Source organism: Muscardinus avellanarius (assembly GCF_963383645.1).
Source record: "Muscardinus avellanarius genome assembly, chromosome: 7".
Lineage (NCBI taxonomy): Eukaryota > Metazoa > Chordata > Mammalia > Rodentia > Gliridae > Muscardinus > Muscardinus avellanarius.
In genome coordinates this window covers 19,116,817-19,124,828 of record NC_137793.1, presented here as the reverse complement: position 1 = coordinate 19,124,828, position 8,012 = coordinate 19,116,817, and positions in this window count along the sequence as shown.

The following is an 8,012-nucleotide window of genomic DNA, read 5'->3' as shown; positions in this document are numbered from 1 at the left end:
ATTTCTACCTCCAGGCTATACTCCTAGACCTATTTTATATTTTATTTGGAAACAGGGTATCACTAAGTTGCCAAGAGCCTCACTAAGCAGCTGAGCCTGGCTTTGAACCTGTGTGATCCTCCTGTCTCAGCCTCCCAAGTGCAGGGATTACAAGCATGTATCACCACGCCTGACCTAAAAATATGATATTTTTTAGAACCAAAACAACCTTAGCCTATCTAATCCTGAATTATATATATATATATAAATATATATATATATATATATTTTTTTTTTTTTTTTTACGATACTAGAGATGGAACCCAGGGGCATTCTACCTCCGAGCTACACCCTCAGCTCTTCTTTTTATTCTTTATTTTGAAACAGGGTCTCAATGAGTCACAAAGAGCCTCACCAAGTAGCTGAGGCTGTCCGCGAACCGCAATCCTCCCGTCTCAACCTCCCAAATGCTGGGATTACAAGCATGCGCCACCACACCCAGCAATAAACTGTATCTATAAGTAAATAGGGAAAAAAAAAAAGAGAAAAAATCATGCTCTAGTATGGCTTTTAAAATCTCTAGTAATTTTCATAATTGTGACACTTGGCACAATTTGATAGTATCTTATATTGATTCTCAGATTTTAAGACAACAATCATTACATTATTATCTGCAGCCTAAGCAGTGCAGCGTAACCTCCTAATTAGGATAAAAAACAGAGCCAGGAGCAGCCCCAGCAAGTCACAACAAGTCAATATTTTTAATAAGGATTAATTTAAAAAAAACTCTACAAGGTTGTATTAGAGGCAGTTCTGGCATGTCTATTGATTAACAGTTGGCATTACATCTCATAAAGGGCTCATTATGTAAAGCATCAATCTAAGCACCACGCTTTCCCCCTCTTAAATACTATTGATTTGTTTTGATGTGTTTTTTTAAGCACAGTTTGGGAACTGATTGAGACCAGAGCTCCGCGGCAGCATTGTCCACTGAGAGGAGATCCAATAGAAACAGAAAGAGGACTAATGTCTTCTCTTCTCCCTCACAGTAGGATTCTCCCAGGCCCAGCAGATGAAACCCGCTTATCCACCCTGTCAGCCTAAAGGGATTCCTAATGGGCATCATTAATACCCCCACCCCAGACAGTGTCGGCTCAGACTGGCGTTCCCTTGCCAAAGGATAGAGGTTGTTTCCCCTTCCTGACATCATTCTATGTGACTGCATCCCCCACTCGCCTCTCTTTCTCTTATATATTTATGCAAATAAACAACAATGCCAGTTGGAAGCCACCTCCATTGCCCTTCAGAGCACTGCAGAGGCAGGAATCTGCAGAAGACAGCATAGCAAGGCCACAGGTGCCTGCGGCTCATGAATATGCAGCTCTGACATTTGAATCTCTTCAGCAGATTTCACAACCCCTTTCTTCATTGACACCAATTCATTTCCAATCACAAGGGTTTTCAAATAAACAACGCTGGTGCTGGAAGCTGCCTCAAATACCTCCTGAAGTAATCTCATACCACCGTGCCTCTTAATGGATCGCAGGCTTGATCCCCTTATTAATATTTTAAATACAGAGAAACCTCCATTCTTTTTTAGTGATAATTTTTAAAAGTCTGTGTGGTTGATGCTAGGTGGCAGTGCTGTGTAATTAAAACTCCAAAGGATCCCACTTGAAACTGTGACTTAGGCCACCTACTTTTCTACACATAATCATAAGGTATAATTATGAGTAAAATACATTAGAAACTCTTGGTTCTTTCTTAGAAACTCATTAAGAAGTCATGACAAAGGTTTTATGACTTGAAGGTCAGTGTTTTTCAAAAGGAACCTAAAATCAGATAATTGTAAGTATAGACACTATGCAGTTTTAAATGATTAAACTAATAGTGATAAGTTATAATAATGTACATTATTTAGTGATGTAAAACAAATTATGTTTTTTTCTCTTATCTGAAATCATGTATGCACAATTTTAGGAAGCTTCTCATCAGTAATTTTTTTTTAACAATAGCAAAAGATATACCTGGTAAGTGGCCGCCATATGGCAGAAATGCCAGGAATTATGCAATCATTCATTTGTTTCACATGTCTGTGGAGAACCAGTATTGAGAAAATGTAGTCTTGGAAATGATGAGGGGACAAGGATTCATAATTCATGGTCTTGGTTTGGATATAGAGTGTCCCCAGGAAAAGCTCAATATGGCAATGCAAAAAAAAATGTTCAGAAGTGAAATAATCATTTATGAAGGTTCTAACCTCATCAGTTGATAAGCCCATTGATGGATGAATGGATTTATTTGGTAGGAAGGAAGGAGGGTAGGCTATGACTGATGGAGATAGGTCACTGGAAATGTGGTCTTGGGAACAATATATGTCCCTGCTCCTTCCCATAGAATTCATAGAATTCATATTCATTCTCTCTCTCTCTCTCTCTCTCTCTCTCTCTCCCTCCCTCTTCTTCCCTACTGTAATGTCCTGAATTCTGCAGACATATCCCAGCTTAACTTTGACTCTGAATCCTCTAGAACTGTAAGCCTCCAAATGAATATTTCTTCCTCTAAGTTGTGGTCATCCGGTATTTTGGGTCACAGCAGTAAGAATGCTGAATGAAACAGTTCTCATCTCTTGGGTATGCACTTCAAAGGAGGAAAGTAAATAGCAGACAATGAAGGATGTAAGTACTGCACTTGTAAGAGGGCACACAGCAGCTGGGAATAATGACTCGATGGACCAGGATAAGCCTTCAGTGGACACTGAAACACTTTAAGGCTTAACCATTCCTTTGTTCTCCTGGTGAAACCTCTTCTTCATAAACAAACTGAGAATCAATTCCATCCACTTATTTCATTCAGTCTGAGCTGAATCCCTTCTTGTACAGTGGCTCAAAGCAACGCTGGGCCAACTTTAGTTTGGAGTTGAAATATTGACATTTGACTCCTCAAATGTTATTTTGTGGCTCTACCCTTTCTATACTACACTAGGTGAGCTGCTTATGCCCTATGTCTTAGTCCTATCACTAATACTTTGTTTTTTTTTAAGGTAATAAAAATGTTCTAATGTTAAATTATGATGATGATTTTCACAGTCTATAGATACAGTAAAAAACATTAATTTTTAAAATTTTAACAGATATTTTACTACATGACATGCAATGTTTATATTATTAAAGCTGTTAATGAGGAGATAAAACAAATAAACTGGTATATCTAACCACAGAATATTATTAAGTAATAAAAAAGAATTTATATATGAGAAAAATTGATAATTATAAAATTCTTCAGCCCAGCATACATATTCTAAGAAACAACATAACTCCTATGAAAGGGTTAAGTGTCATTTTTGGGTCCCTTCAACCACAGATTACAGGACCTTGAGAAAATCACTTAGGACATTAAAAAAAAAAAAACTCGTCAGTTTTCCACAAATCCTCTTTAATGTCAAATATTAGACCCCACCCCTTTTATTGTTTTTGGTTCCAATATTATTCTGGATTCCAGAAGATTACTCTGAGTCTTCCCAAACTCCACCTCCAAATTTTCCTGTTCTTTCAGGCTGCATAGTATGCTTGCTAGCTAGGCACTCTCAGCAATTTTCCCTCCAAATATCCATCTTTATTTTTATGTACTTTATGGGTGCTGGACTGCAGTTTAATTCCAAGTGAAAGAAGGCATGGTGCTACAGAACAGTGAGAGGCACTCATTCGTGGCTGCATGCTAGCGTGACCAAGAACTTTTGGACAACACCAATACTTGCATGCCACGCTCATCAGTTAATTCTGAATCTCTGGCGGGTAGTAGGAAATGATTATTTTTCAAAAGTCTCTTAAATGACTCCATATAGAATGAAGTTTACAAACCACTGTTAAGTAAATCAAAGTGAGTACAGGTTGTGTTCATCTTGAAGATATATCGGGAAGAAAAGTAATATATGAAGTGTATCTTGGAATGAATGTGGAAGTGTACCTAGGAAAGAAATTTTCTAGAAAAGGCAGCACCTCTCTCTGTTGTCTCTTATTCTATAAGATGAAGCATTCCTACAGAGAACTGTGAAAACATTCTAGGAAAAAAGTAGCAAGAAATATATTCTGAAAGGATGCTAGGTAATCAAAATCCACGGCAGGAGATTGACAAGTGAAAGGACTTATGACTATGGAAAGGAACAAGAAGAAAATATACTGCTACGGTTATACCACAGGGCAATCTGGGCAAAGGCCCCTGGCTAAGATCTATGTCAGTATGATGAGGTAAATTTATTTGCTGCTGTGTCTACTTCAAGAAATTCATCTTATCCACTCAAGGAATCCCTCAGTCTTCATTCCTCTGTTCCATGTGGCATCATAGAGCATGCCAATCTCCAATCTTTTAATGTTACTAGGGTCCATCATTGGTAATAAAATCACAATGTCTACTCTACTTAATAGGAAAATCCATACATGATGTTTTTATGCTGGTATAGAAATCAAGAGAAATGGAGTATATTGGTTAGGTATCCAAACAGAATATGCCATCAATGATATTGATATATAGACATGTATAAAGCTAGTTAGAAAAAGAAGAGCTTCTTGTATTAAGTGACTCTCAATTACAAGAAATAAGGAAGAGTTCTGACTTATAGTTTTAGTTTCCCATTAGCCTATAAAAGGGTTGTCTCTGGATAATTAAGAACTGACCATGTATCTTTCTCATGCCTCTAAATCCTTCCACTAGTATTTTTCAAATAGTGAGTACCAGCTAAAAATGCTGATTTTTACATTTTTAGGAATTTGGTGAGCTGACTGGGAACTTAGAAATTGGTTATGGTAGGAGTATTTACACCATAAAAATTGGGAGGTGCTACAAATCAGGGCTCTCTCAATCCTAGAGCCAATTGTTAAGCACTTAACAGCTCAACCCTGCTTCAGGGCAAGACATCTACCCAACTCTTCAGATACACCATCAATGGAGACGATAATGGGAATGGCTCTCCCTGAGACTACCATATAATAATTTTCTCCTGAGTCTATTGACATTATGGCCCTACATCTTTTTATTCTGATTTTTTTTCCACTAGAACCATGGACCTGTTTTTCTACTTTCTTCCAAATAACCCTGTCAAAAATTGCCTATGGTGGTCAACTAGGTGTAAATTTACATATCAGCTTTGCATTGGTTTTCAAAATCTAGTCCACAAACTAGTCGTTTTAATATAAGCTATATTTTCTGAAAAATTATTACAAAAGTTACACAATGATATGTAAAATTTTTCATAGAAATACAAATTTGCAACCACTAGTGGTATTTATCTTATTTTCATTTTTATTATTATTAATAATGTTTCTAATATTTTATAGAAGTCTCCTTCCTAAATTAATAACATAGGGTACATAGGTGGTTAATATAGTTTCTTTCTAAAACTATTCTCATTCATAACTTCTTGTTCAATGTTAGCAATTTAAAGGAGCATTCTTTTAACATGAGCGGCAGCATTATTATTCACTGGAGATTGGATGCTACTCCTAATTCATGTGTGAAAGTTTGATCGTCCATTGTGATAGAATTAGAGGTGGAGTCTTTGAGAGATGGTTAGGGTATGAGGGCAGGGCAGTTATGAATGAGATTAGTACCCTATAAAAGAGACCTCTAGGAGCTCCCTTATCAAGCTTGCCTTGTAAAAAGGCAGCAAGATGACTACCTTCCTAAAAACCAGGACACTACCAGACATCTATCTTGGACTTCTCAGCCTCAAAAACTGAGAAATAAATTTCTGTTGTTTATAATATTCTGTTATATTGGCTCAATTGAGACACCATTTAATGATTACCTTGATGGCACATACACAAAATAGCCACAGTGAACATTATAAAGACATACCAATAGCCGTCAACATTATTAGTATGTAACACACACACACACACACACACACACACACACACACACACATACACACACTGAATTAACACAGAAAACCAGTTAAAAAAAAATTACAACCAAACTAGTCTAGCAGGTAGTAATGTCTGTAAGTCAAGTACTTTGCCAAGTTTGAAATTGCAAATCTTAGTTGTAATTGTCATTTGGATGCATCTTTTTCTTGCAAATTTTGCCTACAATAAACACTTTGTAGGGAGTGGTGAGTTGGCCCAGGCCACCCTCCCCCCTCATGCCATTTTGGCATGGGGCTGTAACTCTTTTCTGTATTTCTATCTTTTTAATAAACTTCTTTAAATCTTCAGCAACTGTCAAAGAAAAATAAATACTTTGTATATCTACACTGTACAATTTCAGATTCATTTAAAATGTGACATCAGAGTCTGAAGAATAGCCTGTGAAGCCTGTTAGAGGTATGAATTTCTGCCCCCACCTGTATTTACATTAAGATATAGAAAATATAGCCGGGCATGGTGGCGCACGATTGTAATCCCCGCGCTTGTGAGGCAGAGACAGGAGGATCGCAGGTTCGAAGCCAGCCGCACGTGCTGGCTTAGGAGACCCTGTTTCCAAATAAAAATGTAAAAATAGGTCTGGGAGTGTAGCCCGGAGGTAGAAGGGCTTCCAGGAACCTCAATACCACCAAAAAAAAAAAAGAAAGAAAGAAAGAAAGAAAGAAAATATATACACGTGTGTGTGTGTGTGTGTGCGTGTGTGTGTGCGTGTGTGTGTGCGTTACAAGATATTGAACCCAGGAACATTCTACCTCCGAGTTATATCCTCATCCCTTTTCATTTCTTTCTTTGAAACAACATCTCCTTAGGTTGGTGATAGTCTTGTTCTTGAACTGGGTCCTCTTGTCTTAGCCTCCCAAGTACTAGAATTTGAATTTGAGGCATGTACCATAGAAAGTATTTTTGACAAGCAAATTGGATGGCATCAGAAAATTCTGGTATGAATGATATGTGTAGACCAGTGAAAATTAATCTAATTTATGTACCTTTTGAACATCCAAGCTGAATAACTCTTAAATGAAAGGGCTACAATTCGAATACCATCAAGGGATAAAATGAAGTTGACTTACTGTATACTATTAAGTTTATCTTTGTATAAACCAAATTTACTGCAAAAATATTTCCTCATCAGGGGAATGGTTCAATAAGCCATGGCATATCCACCAGCCAGAAGCCAGATACCACTCTGCACATTATCAGTCTTAAAAAGCTCTGTAGGGACCGCGTTGTATCTGAAAGATTCATGCCACACCTCATTTTAATCATGGACACAATAACCCCCATCTCTTCAAAGTCATTTAGCTGTGAATTTTCAAGAATACATCAAGTAGATTTTCTATGGGCCCATCTGTGCGGCACATTTATTTTCTGTGACTGTTTTGCTGAGCACAATGAAAACCTTGACTACTAATGAACAGGGACCCAGAGAATGGCAGAGCTGCTGCGGCGGCGGCAGCTCGAAGCTGATCTTGGTGAGAAAAGAATTCTTTTCACCTGGAGCTGCAGCCTCAGGTCTGCTGATCAGTAGACGCTTTTCATGGAAAGCCTTTTAGTTGAGCTGTTTCTCTTCTCTCCTGTCTACTCCACTTGAAGAATAATTTCTTACATGGTCTTCCTGGCTAAGAAGGCAGAAAGCTAAAACAATCTTCTGTGCTGTGTTCAAATGAACAGAACTTGGAGTTCCAAGGAGATACAAATGTCCAAAGCCATTAGAAAGATGGGCTCTGTAATTTTAGAATTACACTGTAAGCACTGTGAATTTAGAATTTAGGAACTTGGGCTTTGGGAATATAACATCAATTTTAACATCTATAGTATAGGACTAAAAATAAAATGTATCTTAGGGGGTTGTTATGGGGAATGTAAGATGAAGCTTGCAAAGTTACTAGCAAAGTGAAGGCAAATGGTGATCATGTCTTTTCTCAATATATCACATATTTGACATACATAGACATAATACAATAATATATAATCTATATTATCTCTACCTTCATTATTACTGAGATGAGAAAAAATATATAACCTCAGAGTTATCAAGATCAGTCAGCATATGCAAAGGGATCCCATCAATAAATTATTTTCTTACAAGGTACTAAACTTAGTGAGATATCT